The sequence below is a fragment of the Pseudorasbora parva genome, chromosome 20 (genome assembly GCF_024679245.1).
Source record: "Pseudorasbora parva isolate DD20220531a chromosome 20, ASM2467924v1, whole genome shotgun sequence".
NCBI classification, from domain to species: Eukaryota; Metazoa; Chordata; class Actinopteri; order Cypriniformes; family Gobionidae; genus Pseudorasbora; species Pseudorasbora parva.
Genome location: NC_090191.1, coordinates 21,019,414 through 21,031,675, shown reverse-complemented (window position 1 = coordinate 21,031,675; position 12,262 = coordinate 21,019,414). Strand labels below are relative to the sequence as shown.

General features: G+C 42.2%; 21 non-coding genes across 21 annotated transcripts; all 21 read left to right on the top strand.

Moving 5' to 3' along the window:
• The first annotated feature begins 889 nt into the window (after positions 1-889).
• Positions 890-961, top strand: trnaa-cgc (transfer RNA alanine (anticodon CGC)). The gene has a single exon. It is a non-coding gene; the product is annotated as a tRNA-Ala (tRNA).
• Positions 962-1,135: 174 nt separating this feature from the next.
• Positions 1,136-1,207, top strand: trnaa-cgc (transfer RNA alanine (anticodon CGC)). The gene has a single exon. It is a non-coding gene; the product is annotated as a tRNA-Ala (tRNA).
• A 757-nt stretch (positions 1,208-1,964) lies between these two features.
• On the top strand, positions 1,965-2,036 carry trnaa-cgc (transfer RNA alanine (anticodon CGC)). The gene has a single exon. It is a non-coding gene; the product is annotated as a tRNA-Ala (tRNA).
• Positions 2,037-2,210: 174 nt separating this feature from the next.
• On the top strand, positions 2,211-2,282 carry trnaa-cgc (transfer RNA alanine (anticodon CGC)). Its single transcript has one exon. It is a non-coding gene; the product is annotated as a tRNA-Ala (tRNA).
• A 564-nt stretch (positions 2,283-2,846) lies between these two features.
• On the top strand, positions 2,847-2,918 carry trnaa-cgc (transfer RNA alanine (anticodon CGC)). The gene has a single exon. It is a non-coding gene; the product is annotated as a tRNA-Ala (tRNA).
• Positions 2,919-3,093: 175 nt separating this feature from the next.
• trnaa-cgc (transfer RNA alanine (anticodon CGC)) lies at positions 3,094-3,165 on the top strand. The gene has a single exon. It is a non-coding gene; the product is annotated as a tRNA-Ala (tRNA).
• Positions 3,166-3,921: 756 nt separating this feature from the next.
• On the top strand, positions 3,922-3,993 carry trnaa-cgc (transfer RNA alanine (anticodon CGC)). Its single transcript has one exon. It is a non-coding gene; the product is annotated as a tRNA-Ala (tRNA).
• Positions 3,994-4,559: 566 nt separating this feature from the next.
• trnaa-cgc (transfer RNA alanine (anticodon CGC)) lies at positions 4,560-4,631 on the top strand. Its single transcript has one exon. It is a non-coding gene; the product is annotated as a tRNA-Ala (tRNA).
• Positions 4,632-4,877: 246 nt separating this feature from the next.
• On the top strand, positions 4,878-4,949 carry trnaa-cgc (transfer RNA alanine (anticodon CGC)). The gene has a single exon. It is a non-coding gene; the product is annotated as a tRNA-Ala (tRNA).
• A 174-nt stretch (positions 4,950-5,123) lies between these two features.
• trnaa-cgc (transfer RNA alanine (anticodon CGC)) lies at positions 5,124-5,195 on the top strand. The gene has a single exon. It is a non-coding gene; the product is annotated as a tRNA-Ala (tRNA).
• Positions 5,196-5,759: 564 nt separating this feature from the next.
• On the top strand, positions 5,760-5,831 carry trnaa-cgc (transfer RNA alanine (anticodon CGC)). Its single transcript has one exon. It is a non-coding gene; the product is annotated as a tRNA-Ala (tRNA).
• A 175-nt stretch (positions 5,832-6,006) lies between these two features.
• trnaa-cgc (transfer RNA alanine (anticodon CGC)) lies at positions 6,007-6,078 on the top strand. The gene has a single exon. It is a non-coding gene; the product is annotated as a tRNA-Ala (tRNA).
• A 756-nt stretch (positions 6,079-6,834) lies between these two features.
• trnaa-cgc (transfer RNA alanine (anticodon CGC)) lies at positions 6,835-6,906 on the top strand. Its single transcript has one exon. It is a non-coding gene; the product is annotated as a tRNA-Ala (tRNA).
• Positions 6,907-7,760: 854 nt separating this feature from the next.
• On the top strand, positions 7,761-7,832 carry trnaa-ugc (transfer RNA alanine (anticodon UGC)). The gene has a single exon. It is a non-coding gene; the product is annotated as a tRNA-Ala (tRNA).
• Positions 7,833-8,588: 756 nt separating this feature from the next.
• trnaa-cgc (transfer RNA alanine (anticodon CGC)) lies at positions 8,589-8,660 on the top strand. The gene has a single exon. It is a non-coding gene; the product is annotated as a tRNA-Ala (tRNA).
• A 564-nt stretch (positions 8,661-9,224) lies between these two features.
• Positions 9,225-9,296, top strand: trnaa-cgc (transfer RNA alanine (anticodon CGC)). The gene has a single exon. It is a non-coding gene; the product is annotated as a tRNA-Ala (tRNA).
• A 613-nt stretch (positions 9,297-9,909) lies between these two features.
• trnaa-cgc (transfer RNA alanine (anticodon CGC)) lies at positions 9,910-9,981 on the top strand. The gene has a single exon. It is a non-coding gene; the product is annotated as a tRNA-Ala (tRNA).
• A 755-nt stretch (positions 9,982-10,736) lies between these two features.
• Positions 10,737-10,808, top strand: trnaa-cgc (transfer RNA alanine (anticodon CGC)). Its single transcript has one exon. It is a non-coding gene; the product is annotated as a tRNA-Ala (tRNA).
• A 175-nt stretch (positions 10,809-10,983) lies between these two features.
• trnaa-cgc (transfer RNA alanine (anticodon CGC)) lies at positions 10,984-11,054 on the top strand. Its single transcript has one exon. It is a non-coding gene; the product is annotated as a tRNA-Ala (tRNA).
• A 563-nt stretch (positions 11,055-11,617) lies between these two features.
• Positions 11,618-11,689, top strand: trnaa-cgc (transfer RNA alanine (anticodon CGC)). The gene has a single exon. It is a non-coding gene; the product is annotated as a tRNA-Ala (tRNA).
• Positions 11,690-12,107: 418 nt separating this feature from the next.
• Positions 12,108-12,179, top strand: trnaa-cgc (transfer RNA alanine (anticodon CGC)). Its single transcript has one exon. It is a non-coding gene; the product is annotated as a tRNA-Ala (tRNA).
• The last annotated feature ends 83 nt before the right edge of the window (positions 12,180-12,262 follow it).

Below are 12,262 nucleotides of genomic sequence, written 5' to 3'. Positions count from 1 at the left end.
ATCTAGCCTTGAGCTCATGAACGCATGTACTAACTGTTCAGCATTTTGCATTGAAAGCATGTGCCGTAATTTAGATATATTTTTAAGATGATAGAATGTGGTTTTACAGATGCTAGAAACGTGGCTTTCAAATGAAAGATTGGTATCAAAGAGCACACCCAGGTTCCTCACTGACGACGAGGGCTTGACAGAGCACTCATCAAGTGTTAGACAGTATTCTCGGTTACTACTTGTGGAGCTTTTCTGTCCAATAATTAAAAATTCAGTTTTATCTGAATTAAGTTGCAGAAAATTACTATTCATCCAATTTTTTATATCAGCTATGCATTCTGTTAATCTTGTGAATTGGTAGGTTTCATCCGGGCGTGAGGAAATATAGAGCTGAGTATCGTCAGCATAACAATGAAAACTAACGCCATGTTTCCTAATGATATCTCCCAGTGGTAGCAGATACAGGGTGAAAAGCAACGGTCCTAACACTGAGCCTTGCGGTACCCCATACTGAACTTGTGATCGGTGTGACATCTCTTCATTTACTGCTACAAACTGATAACGGTCAGATAAGTACGATTTAAACCATGCCAAAGCAGTTCCACAGTTTCAATCCCCAGCATCTCCAATGGAAGTTATTCATCAACTCAAAGCTTTATCTATTGTGCATTTCTCTCTGCCTAATTTATGTTTGAAAAATAGTAACTCAACCAAACTTTCACAAGGGTCAGAAGTTCAGTGGTAGAGAAAATGCTTTGCAACAAAGGTCCTGGGTTCAATCCCCAGCATTTCAAAATATTGTGCAACCTGGGTTGCTTTGAAATGCTGACAATCCCCAGCATTTCAAAGCAACGTGGAACTTTCCAGTAGCCTGCAGGAAACTTGCTTCTGTTTGTTAGGGGATGTAGCTCAGTGGTAGAGCGCATGCTTCGCATGTATGAGGTCCTGTGTTCAATCCCCAGCATCTCCAAGGAAAGTTGTGCAATTTTCAAGTGATTTTTTTGCAACAAATGTCCTGGTTTCAATCCTCAGCATTTCAAAGTATTGTGCAACCTGGGTTGCTTTGAAATGCTGACAATCCCCAGCATTTCAAAGCAATGTGGAACTTTCCAGTAGCCTGCAGGAAACTTGCATCTGTTCATCAGGGGATGTAGCTCAGTGGTAGAGCGCATGCTTCGCATGTATGAGGTCCTGGGTTCAATCCCCAGCATCTCCAATGAAAGTTATTCATCATCTCAAAGCTTTTTCTGTTGTGCATTTCTCTCTGCCTAATTAATGTTTGAAAAATAGCAAATAGCTTTAGTACAAGGCACATGGTACTCAATGCAACTTTCACAAGGTTAAGAAGCTCAGTTGTAGAGAATATTATTTGCATATATGAGGTCCTGGGTTCAAACCCCAGCGTCAACATTGAAAGTTGTCGAATTGTCAAGTTATCCTTTTTTGCAACAAAGGTCCTGGGTTCATTCCCCAGCATTTCAAAGCAATGTGGAACTTTCCACTAGCCTGCAGGAAACTTACTTCTGTTCATCAGGGGATGTAGCTCAATGGTAGAGCACATGCTTTGCATCTATGAGGTCTTGGGTTCAAACCCCAGCGTCAACAATGAAAGTTGTGGATTTGTCAAGCTATTTTTTTTGCAATTAAAGGACCTGGGTTCAATCTCCTGCATTTTAAAACAGTGTGGAACTTTCCACTAGGCTGCAGGAAACTTTGTTTAGTTTATCAGGGTTTGTTGCTCAGTGGTAGAGCACATGCGTTGCCTGTATGAGACCCTGGGTTCAATCCCCAGCATCTCCAAAGGAAAGTTGTGGAATTGTCAAGTTATCTTTTTTTGCAACAAAGTTCCTAAGTTCAATCCCCAGCATTTCAAAGCAATGTGCAACCTGGGTTGCTTAGAAATGCTGACAATCCCAATGTGAAGCAATATGAAGCTTTCCACTAGCCTGCAGGAAACTTGCTTCTGTTCATCAGGGGATGTAGCTCAGTGGTAGAGCGCATGCTTCGCATGTATGAGGTCCTGGGTTCAATCCCCAGCATCTCCAAGGAAAGTTGTGGAATTTTCAAGTTATTTTTTTGCAACAAAGGTCCTGGTTTCAATCCTCAGCATTTCAAAGTATTGTGCAACCTGGGTTGCTTTGAAATGCTGACAATCCCCAGCATTTCAAAGCAATGTGGAACTTTCCAGTAGCCTGCAGGAAACTTACATCTGTTCATCAGGGTATGTAGCTCAGTGGTAGAGCGCATGCTTCGCATGTATGAGGTCCTGGGTTCAATCCCCAGCATCTCCAATGAAAGTTATTCATCATCTCAAAGATTTTTCTGTTGTGCATTTCTCTCTGTCTAACTTATGTTTGAAAAATAGCAACTAGCTTTAGTACAAGGCACATGGAACTCAATGCAACTTTCACAAGGTTAAGAAGCTCAGTTGTAGAGAATATTATTTGCATATATGAGGTCCTGGGTTCAAACCCCAGAGTAAACAATGAAAGTTGTCGAATTGTCAAGTTATCCTTCTTTGAAACAAAGGTCCTGGGTTCAATCCCCAGCATTTCAAAGCAATGTGGAACTTTCCACTAGCCTGCAGGAAATTTACTTCTGTTCATCAGGGGATGTAGCTCAGTGGTAGAGCACATCCTTTGCATGTATGGGGTCCTAGGTTCAATCCCCAGCATCTCCAAGGAAAGTTGTAGAATTGTCAATTTATTTTTTTTGCAACAAAGGTCCTGGGTTCAATCCCCAGCATTTCAAAGCAATGTGCAACCTGGGTTGTTTAGAAATGCTGACTATCCCCAGCATTTCAAAGCAATGTGAAGCTTTTCACTAGGCTGCAAGAAACTTGCTTCTGTTCATCAGGGGATGTAGCTCAGTGGTAGAGCGCATGCTTCGCATTTATGAGGTCCTGGGTTCAATCCCCAGCATCTCCAAGGAAAGTTCTGGAGTTGTCAATTCATCTTTTTTGCAACAAAGGTCCTGGGTTCAATCCTCAGCATTTCAAAGTAATGTGCAATCTGAGTTGCTTTTAAATGCTGACAATCCCCAGTATTTCAAAGCAAAGTGGAACTTTCCACTAGCTTGCTGGAAACTTGCATCTGTTCATCAGGGGATGTAGCTCAGTGGTAGAGCGCATGCTTCGCATGTATGAGGTCCTGGGTTCAATCCCCAGCATCTCCAATGAAAGTTATTCATCATCTCAAAGCTTTTTCTGTTGTGCATTTCTCTTTGCCTAATTAATGTTTGAAAAATAGCAAATAGCTTTAGTACAAGGCACATGGTACTCAATGCAACTTTCACAAGGTTAAGAAGCTCAGTTGTAGAGAATATTATTTGCATATATGAGGTCCAGGGTTCAAACCCCAGCATCAACATTGAAAGTTGTCGAATTGTCAAGTTATCCTTTTTTGCAACAAAGGTCCTGGGTTCATTCCCCAGCATTTCAAAGCAATGTGGAACTTTCCACTAGCCTTCAGGAAACTTACTTCTGTTCATCAGGGGATGTAGCTCAATGGTAGAGCACATGCTTTGCATGTATGAGGTCTTGGGTTCAAGCCCCAGCGTCAACAATGAAAGTTGTGGATTTGTCAAGCTATTTTTTTGCAATTAAAGGACCTGGGTTCAATCTCCTGCATTTTAAAACAATGTGGAACTTTCCACTAGGCTGCAGGAAATTTTGTTTAGTTTATTAGGGGTTGTTGCTCAGTGGTGGAGCACATGCTTTGCCTGTATGAGACCCTGGGTTCAATCCCCAGCATCTCCAAAGGAAAGTTGTGGAATTGTCAAGTTATCTTTTTTTGCAACAAAGTTCCTAAGTTCAATCCCCAGCATTTCAAAGCAATGTGCAACCTGGGTTGCTTAGAAATGCTGACAATCCCAATGTGAAGCAATATGAAGCTTTCCACTAGCCTGCAGGAAACTTGCATCTGTTCATCAGGGGATGTAGCTCAGTGGTAGAGCGCATGCTTCGCATGTATGAGGTCCTGGGTTCAATCCCCAGCATCTCCAATGAAAGTTATTCATCATCACAAAGCTTTTTCTGTTGTGCATTTCTCTCTGCCTAATTTATGTTTGAAAAATAGCAACTAGCTTTAGTACAAGGCACATGGAACTCAATGCAACTTTCACAAGGTTAAGAAGCTCAGTTGTAGAGAATATTATTTGCATATATGAGGTCCTGGGTTCAAACTCCAGAGTCAACAATGAAAGTTGTCGAATTGTCAAGTTATCCTTCTTTGAAACAAAGGTCCTGGGTTCAATCCCCAGCATTTCAAAGCAATGTGGAACTTTCCACTAGCCTGCAGGAAACTTACTACTGTTCATCAGGGGATGTAGCTCAGTGGTAGAGCACATCCTTTGCATGTATGGGGTCCTAGGTTCAATCCCCAGCATCTCCAAGGAAAGTTGTAGAATTGTCAATTTATTTATTTTTTGCAACAAAGGTCCTGGGTTCAATCCCCAGCATTTCAAAGCAATGTGCAACCTGGGTTGTTTAGAAATGCTGACTATCCCCAGCATTTCAAAGCAATGTGAAGCTTTCCACTAGGCTGCAAGAAACTTGCTTATGTTCATCAGGGGATGTAGCTCATTGGTAGAGCGCATGCTTCGCATGTATGAGGTCCTGGGTTCAATCCCCAGCATCTCCAAGGAAAGTTCTGGAGTTGTCAATTCATCTTTTTTGCAACAAAGGTCCTGGGTTCAAACCCCAGCGTCAACAATGAAAGTTGTGGATTTGTCAAGCTATTTTTTTGCAATTAAAGGACCTGGGTTCAATCTCCTGCCTTTTAAAGTAATGTGCAATCTGAGTTGCTTTGAAATGCTGACAATCCCCAGCATTTCAAAGCAATGTGGAACTTCCCACTAGCCTGCAGGAAACTTGCTTCTGTTCATCAGGGGATGTAGCTCAGTGGTAGAGCGCATGCTTCGCATGTATGAGGTCCTGGGTTCAATCCCCAGCATCTCCAAGGAAAGTTGTGGAATTTTCAAGTTATTTTTTTGCAACAAAGGTCCTGGTTTCAATCCTCAGCATTTCAAAGTATTGTGCAACCTGGGTTGCTTTGAAATGCTGACAATCCCCAGCATTTCAAAGCAATGTGGAACTTTCCAGTAGCCTGCAGGAAACTTACATCTGTTCATCAGGGTATGTAGCTCAGTGGTAGAGCGCATGCTTCGCATGTATGAGGTCCTGGGTTCAATCCCCAGCATCTCCAATGAAAGTTATTCATCATCTCAAAGATTTTTCTGTTGTGCATTTCTCTCTGTCTAACTTATGTTTGAAAAATAGCAACTAGCTTTAGTACAAGGCACATGGAACTCAATGCAACTTTCACAAGGTTAAGAAGCTCAGTTGTAGAGAATATTATTTGCATATATGAGGTCCTGGGTTCAAACCCCAGAGTAAACAATGAAAGTTGTCGAATTGTCAAGTTATCCTTCTTTGAAACAAAGGTCCTGGGTTCAATCCCCAGCATTTCAAAGCAATGTGGAACTTTCCACTAGCCTGCAGGAAATTTACTTCTGTTCATCAGGGGATGTAGCTCAGTGGTAGAGCACATCCTTTGCATGTATGGGGTCCTAGGTTCAATCCCCAGCATCTCCAAGGAAAGTTGTAGAATTGTCAATTTATTTTTTTTGCAACAAAGGTCCTGGGTTCAATCCCCAGCATTTCAAAGCAATGTGCAACCTGGGTTGTTTAGAAATGCTGACTATCCCCAGCATTTCAAAGCAATGTGAAGCTTTTCACTAGGCTGCAAGAAACTTGCTTCTGTTCATCAGGGGATGTAGCTCAGTGGTAGAGCGCATGCTTCGCATTTATGAGGTCCTGGGTTCAATCCCCAGCATCTCCAAGGAAAGTTCTGGAGTTGTCAATTCATCTTTTTTGCAACAAAGGTCCTGGGTTCAATCCTCAGCATTTCAAAGTAATGTGCAATCTGAGTTGCTTTTAAATGCTGACAATCCCCAGTATTTCAAAGCAAAGTGGAACTTTCCACTAGCTTGCAGGAAACTTGCATCTGTTCATCAGGGGATGTAGCTCAGTGGTAGAGCGCATGCTTCGCATGTATGAGGTCCTGGGTTCAATCCCCAGCATCTCCAATGAAAGTTATTCATCATCTCAAAGCTTTTTCTGTTGTGCATTTCTCTTTGCCTAATTAATGTTTGAAAAATAGCAAATAGCTTTAGTACAAGGCACATGGTACTCAATGCAACTTTCACAAGGTTAAGAAGCTCAGTTGTAGAGAATATTATTTGCATATATGAGGTCCAGGGTTCAAACCCCAGCATCAACATTGAAAGTTGTCGAATTGTCAAGTTATCCTTTTTTGCAACAAAGGTCCTGGGTTCATTCCCCAGCATTTCAAAGCAATGTGGAACTTTCCACTAGCCTTCAGGAAACTTACTTCTGTTCATCAGGGGATGTAGCTCAATGGTAGAGCACATGCTTTGCATGTATGAGGTCTTGGGTTCAAGCCCCAGCGTCAACAATGAAAGTTGTGGATTTGTCAAGCTATTTTTTTGCAATTAAAGGACCTGGGTTCAATCTCCTGCATTTTAAAACAATGTGGAACTTTCCACTAGGCTGCAGGAAATTTTGTTTAGTTTATTAGGGGTTGTTGCTCAGTGGTGGAGCACATGCATTGCCTGTATGAGACCCTGGGTTCAATCCCCAGCATCTCCAAAGGAAAGTTGTGGAATTGTCAAGTTATCTTTTTTTGCAACAAAGTTCCTAAGTTCAATCCCCAGCATTTCAAAGCAATGTGCAACCTGGGTTGCTTAGAAATGCTGACAATCCCAATGTGAAGCAATATGAAGCTTTCCACTAGCCTGCAGGAAACTTGCATCTGTTCATCAGGGGATGTAGCTCAGTGGTAGAGCGCATGCTTCGCATGAATGAGGTCCTGGGTTCAATCCCCAGCATCTCCAATGAAAGTTATTCATCATCACAAAGCTTTTTCTGTTGTGCATTTCTCTCTGCCTAATTTATGTTTGAAAAATAGCAACTAGCTTTAGTACAAGGCACATGGAACTCAATGCAACTTTCACAAGGTTAAGAAGCTCAGTTGTAGAGAATATTATTTGCATATATGAGGTCCTGGGTTCAAACTCCAGAGTCAACAATGAAAGTTGTCGAATTGTCAAGTTATCCTTCTTTGAAACAAAGGTCCTGGGTTCAATCCCCAGCATTTCAAAGCAATGTGGAACTTTCCACTAGCCTGCAGGAAACTTACTACTGTTCATCAGGGGATGTAGCTCAGTGGTAGAGCACATCCTTTGCATGTATGGGGTCCTAGGTTCAATCCCCAGCATCTCCAAGGAAAGTTGTAGAATTGTCAATTTATTTATTTTTTGCAACAAAGGTCCTGGGTTCAATCCCCAGCATTTCAAAGCAATGTGGAACTTTCCACTAGCCTGCAGGAAACTTACTACTGTTCATCAGGGGATGTAGCTCAGTGTTAGACCGCATGCTTTGCATGATGAGGTCCTGGTTTCAATCCCCAGCATCTCCAATGGAAGTTATTCATCAACTCAAAGCTTTATCTATTGTGCATTTCTCTCTGCCTAATTTATGTTTGAAAAATAGTAACTCAACCCAACTTTCACAAGGGTCAGAAGTTCAGTGGTAGAGAATATGCTTTGCAACAAAGGTCCTGGGTTCAATCCTCAGCATTTCAAAGTATTGTGCAACCTGGGTTGCTTTGAAATGCTGACAATCCCCAGCATTTCAAAGCAATGTGGAACTTTCCAGTAGCCTGCAGGAAACTTGCATCTGTTCATCAGGGGATGTAGCTCAGTGGTAGAGCGCATGCTTTGCATGTATGAGGTCCTGGGTTCAATCCCCAGCATCTCCAATGAAAGTTATTCATCATCTCAAAGCTTTTTCTGTTGTGCATTTCTCTCTGCCTAATTAATGTTTGAAAAATAGCAAATAGCTTTAGTACAAGGCACATGGTACTCAATGCAACTTTCACAAGGTTAAGAAGCTCAGTTGTAGAGAATATTATTTGCATATATGAGGTCCTGGGTTCAAACCCCAGCGTCAACATTGAAAGTTGTCGAATTGTCAAGTTATCCTTTTTTGCAACAAAGGTCCTGGGTTCATTCCCCAGCATTTCAAAGCAATGTGGAACTTTCCACTAGCCTGCAGGAAACTTACTTCTGTTCATCAGGGGATGTAGCTCAATGGTAGAGCACATGCTTTGCATGTATGAGGTCTTTGGTTCAAACCACAGCATCAACAATGAAAGTTGTGGATTTGTCAAGCTATTTTTTTGCAATTAAAGGACCTGGGTTCAATCTCCTGCATTTTAAAACAATGTGGAACTTTCCACTAGGCTGCAGGAAACTTTGTTTAGTTTATCAGGGGTTGTTGCTCAGTGGTAGAGCACATGCTTTGCCTGTATGAGACCCTGGGTTCAATCCCCAGCGTCTCCAAAGGAAAGTTGTGGAAATGTCAAGTTATCTTTTTTTGCAACAAAGTTCCTAAGTTCAATCCCCAGCATTTCAAAGCAATGTGCAACCTGGGTTGCTTAGAAATGCTGACAATCCCAATGTGAAGCAATATGAAGCTTTCCACTAGCCTGCAGGAAACTTGCGTCTGTTCATCAGGGGATGTAGCTCAGTGGTAGAGCGCATGCTTCGCATGTATGAGGTCCTGGGTTCAATCCCCAGCATCTCCAATGAAAGTTATTCATCATCTCAAAGCTTTTTCTGTTGTGCATTTCTCTCTGCCTAATTTATGTTTGAAAAATAGCAACTAGCTTTAGTACAAGGCACATGGAACTCAATGCAACTTTCACAAGTTTAAGAAGCTCAGTTGTAGAGAATATTATTTGCATATATGAGGTCCTGGGTTCAAACTCCAGAGTCAACAATGAAAGTTGTCGAATTGTCAAGTTATCCTTCTTTGAAACAAAGGTCCTGGGTTCAATCCCCAGCATTTCAAAGCAATGTGGAACTTTCCACTAGCCTGCAAGAAACTTACTTTTGTTCATCAGGGGATGTAGCTCAGTGGTAGAGCACATCCTTTGCATGTATGGGGTCCTAGGTTCAATCCCCAGCATCTCCAAGGAAAGTTTTAGAATTGTCAATTTATTTTTTTTGCAACAAAGGTCCTGGGTTCAATCCCCAGCATTTCAAAGCAATGTGCAACCTGGGTTGTTTAGAAATGCTGACTATCCCCAGCATTTCAAAGCAATGTAAAGCTTTCCACTAGGCTGCAAGAAACTTGCTTATGTTCATCAGGGGATGTAGCTCAGTGGTAGAGCGCATGCTTCGCATGTATGAGGTCCTGGGTTCAATCCCCAGCATCTCCAAGGAAAGTTGTGGAATTTTCAAGTTATTTTTTTGCAACAAAGGTCCTGGTTTCAATCCTCAGCATTTCAAAGTATTGTGCAACCTGGGTTGCTTTGAAATGCTGACAATCCCCAGCATTTCAAAGCAATGTGGAACTTTCCAGTAGCCTGCAGGAAACTTACATCTGTTCATCAGGGGATGTAGCTCAGTGGTAGAGCGCATGCTTTGCATGTATGAGGTCCTGGGTTCAAACCCCAGCGTCAACAATGAAAGTTGTGGATTAGTCAAGCTGTTTTTTTGCAATTAAAGGACCTGGGTTCAATCTCCTGCATTTTAAAACAACGTGTAACTTTCCACTAGGCTGCAGGAAACTTTGTTTAGTTTATCAGGGGTTGTTGCTCAGTGGTAGAGCACATGCTTTGCCTGTATGAGACCCTGGGTTCAATCCCCAGCATCTCCAAAGGAAAGTTGTGGAATTGTCAAGTTATCTTTTTTTGCAACAAAGTTCCTAAGTTCAATCCCCAGCATTTCAAAGCAATGTGCAACCTGGGTTGCTTAGAAATGCTGACAATCCCAATGTGAAGCAATATGAAGCTTTCCACTAACCTGCAGGAAACTTGCGTCGGTTCATCAGGGGATGTAGCTCAGTGGTAGAGCGCATGCTTCGCATGTATGAGGTCCTGGGTTCAATCCCCAGCATCTCCAATGAAAGTTATTCATCATCTCAAAGCTTTTTCTGTTGTGCATTTCTCTCTGCCTAATTAATGTTTGAAAAATAGCAAATAGCTTTAGTACAAGGCACATGGTACTCAATGCAACTTTCACAAGGTTAAGAAGCTCAGTTGTAGAGAATATTATTTGCATATTTGAGGTCCTGGGTTCAAACCCCAGCGTCAACATTGAAAGTTGTCGAATTGTCAAGTTATCCTTTTTTGCAACAAAGGTCCTGGGTTCATTCCCCAGCATTTCAAAGCAATATGGAACTTTCCACTAGCCTGCAGGAAACTTACTTCTGTTCATCAGGGGATGTAGCTCAATGGTAGAGCACATGCTTTGCATGTATGAGGTCTTAGGTTCAAACCCCAGCGTCAACAATGAAAGTTGTGGATTTGTCAAGCTTTTTTTTGCAATTAAAGGACCTGGGTTCAATCTCCTGCATTTTAAAACAATGTGGAACTTTCCACTAGGCTGCAGGAAACTTTGTTTAGTTTATCAGGGTTTGTTGCTCAGTGGTAGAGCACATGCTTTGCCTGTATGAGACCCTGGGTTCAATCCCCAGCATCTCCAAAGGAAAGTTTTGGAATTGTCAAGTTATCTTTTTTTGCAACAAAGTTCCTAAGTTCAATCCCCAGCATTTCAAAGCAATGTGCAACCTGGGTTGCTTAGAAATGCTGACAATCCCGATGTGAAGCAATATGAAGCTTTCCACTAGCCTGCAGGAAACTTGGTTCTGTTCGTCAGGGGATGTAGCTCAGTGGTAGAGCGCATGCTTCGCATGTATGAGGTCCTGGATTCAATCCCCAGCATCTCCAAGGAAAGTTGTGGAATTTTCAAGTTATTTTTTTGCAACAAAGGTCCTGGTTTCAATCCTCAGCATTTCAAAGTATTGTGCAACCTGGGTTGCTTTGAAATGCTGACAATCCCCAGCATTTCAAAGCAATGTGGAACTTTCCAGTAGCCTGCAGGAAACTTGCATCTGTTCATTAGGGGATGTAGCTCAGTGGTAGAGCGCATGCTTCGCATGTATGAGGTCCTGGGTTCAAACCCCAGCGTCAACATTGAAAGTTGTCGAATTGTCAAGTTATCCTTTTTTGCAACAAAGGTCCTGGGTTCATTCCCCAGCATTTCAAAGCAATGTGGAACTTTCCACTAGCCTGCAGGAAACTTACTTCTGTTCATCAGGGGATGTAGCTCAATGGTAGCGCACATGCTTTGCATGTATGAGGTCTTGGGTTCAAACCCCAGCGTCAACAATGAAAGTTGTGGATTTGTCAAGCTATTTTTTTGCAATTAAAGGACCTGGGTTCAATCTCCTGCATTTTAAAACAATGTGGAACTTTCCACTAGGCTGCAGGAAACTTTGTTTAGTTTATCAGGGGTTGTTGCTCAGTGGTAGAGCACATGCTTTGCCTGTATGAGACCCTGGGTTCAATCCCCAGCATCTCCAAAGGAAAGTTGTGGAATTGTCAAGTTATCTTTTTTTGCAACAAAGTTCCTAAGTTCAATCCCCAGCATTTCAAAGCAATGTGCAACCTGGGTTGCTTAGAAATGCTGACAATCCCAATGTGAAGCAATATGAAGCTTTCCACTAGCCTGCAAGAAAACTTGCGTCTGTTCATCAGGGGATGTAGCTCAGTGGTAGAGCGCATGCTTCGCATGTATGAGGTCCTGGGTTCAATCCCCAGCATCTCCAAGGAAAGTTGTGGAATTTGCAAGTTATTTTTTTGCAACAAAGGTCCTGGTTTCAATCCTCAGCATTTCAAAGTATTGTGCAACCTGGGTTGCTTTGAAATGCTGACAATCCCCAGCATTTCAAAGCAATGTGGAACTTTCCAGTAGCCTGCAGGAAACTTACGTCTGTTCATCAGGGGATGTAGCTCAGTGGTAGAGCGCATGCTTTGCATGTATGAGGTCCTGGGTTCAAACCCCAGCGTCAACATTGAAAGTTGTGGAATTGTCAAGTTATCTTTTTTTGCAACAAAGTTCCTAAGTTCAATCCACAGCATTTCAAAGCAATGTGCAACCTGGGTTGCTTAGAAATGCTGACAATCCCAATGTGAAGCAATATGAAGCTTTCCACTAGCCTGCAGGAAACTTGCTTCTGTTCGTCAGGGGATGTAGCTCAGTGGTAGAGCGCATGCTTCGCATGTATGAGGTCCTGGGTTCAATCCCCAGCATCTCCAAGGAAAGTTGTGGAATTTTCAAGTTATTTTTTTGCAACAAAGGTCCTGGTTTCAATCCTCAGCATTTCAAAGTATTGTGCAAC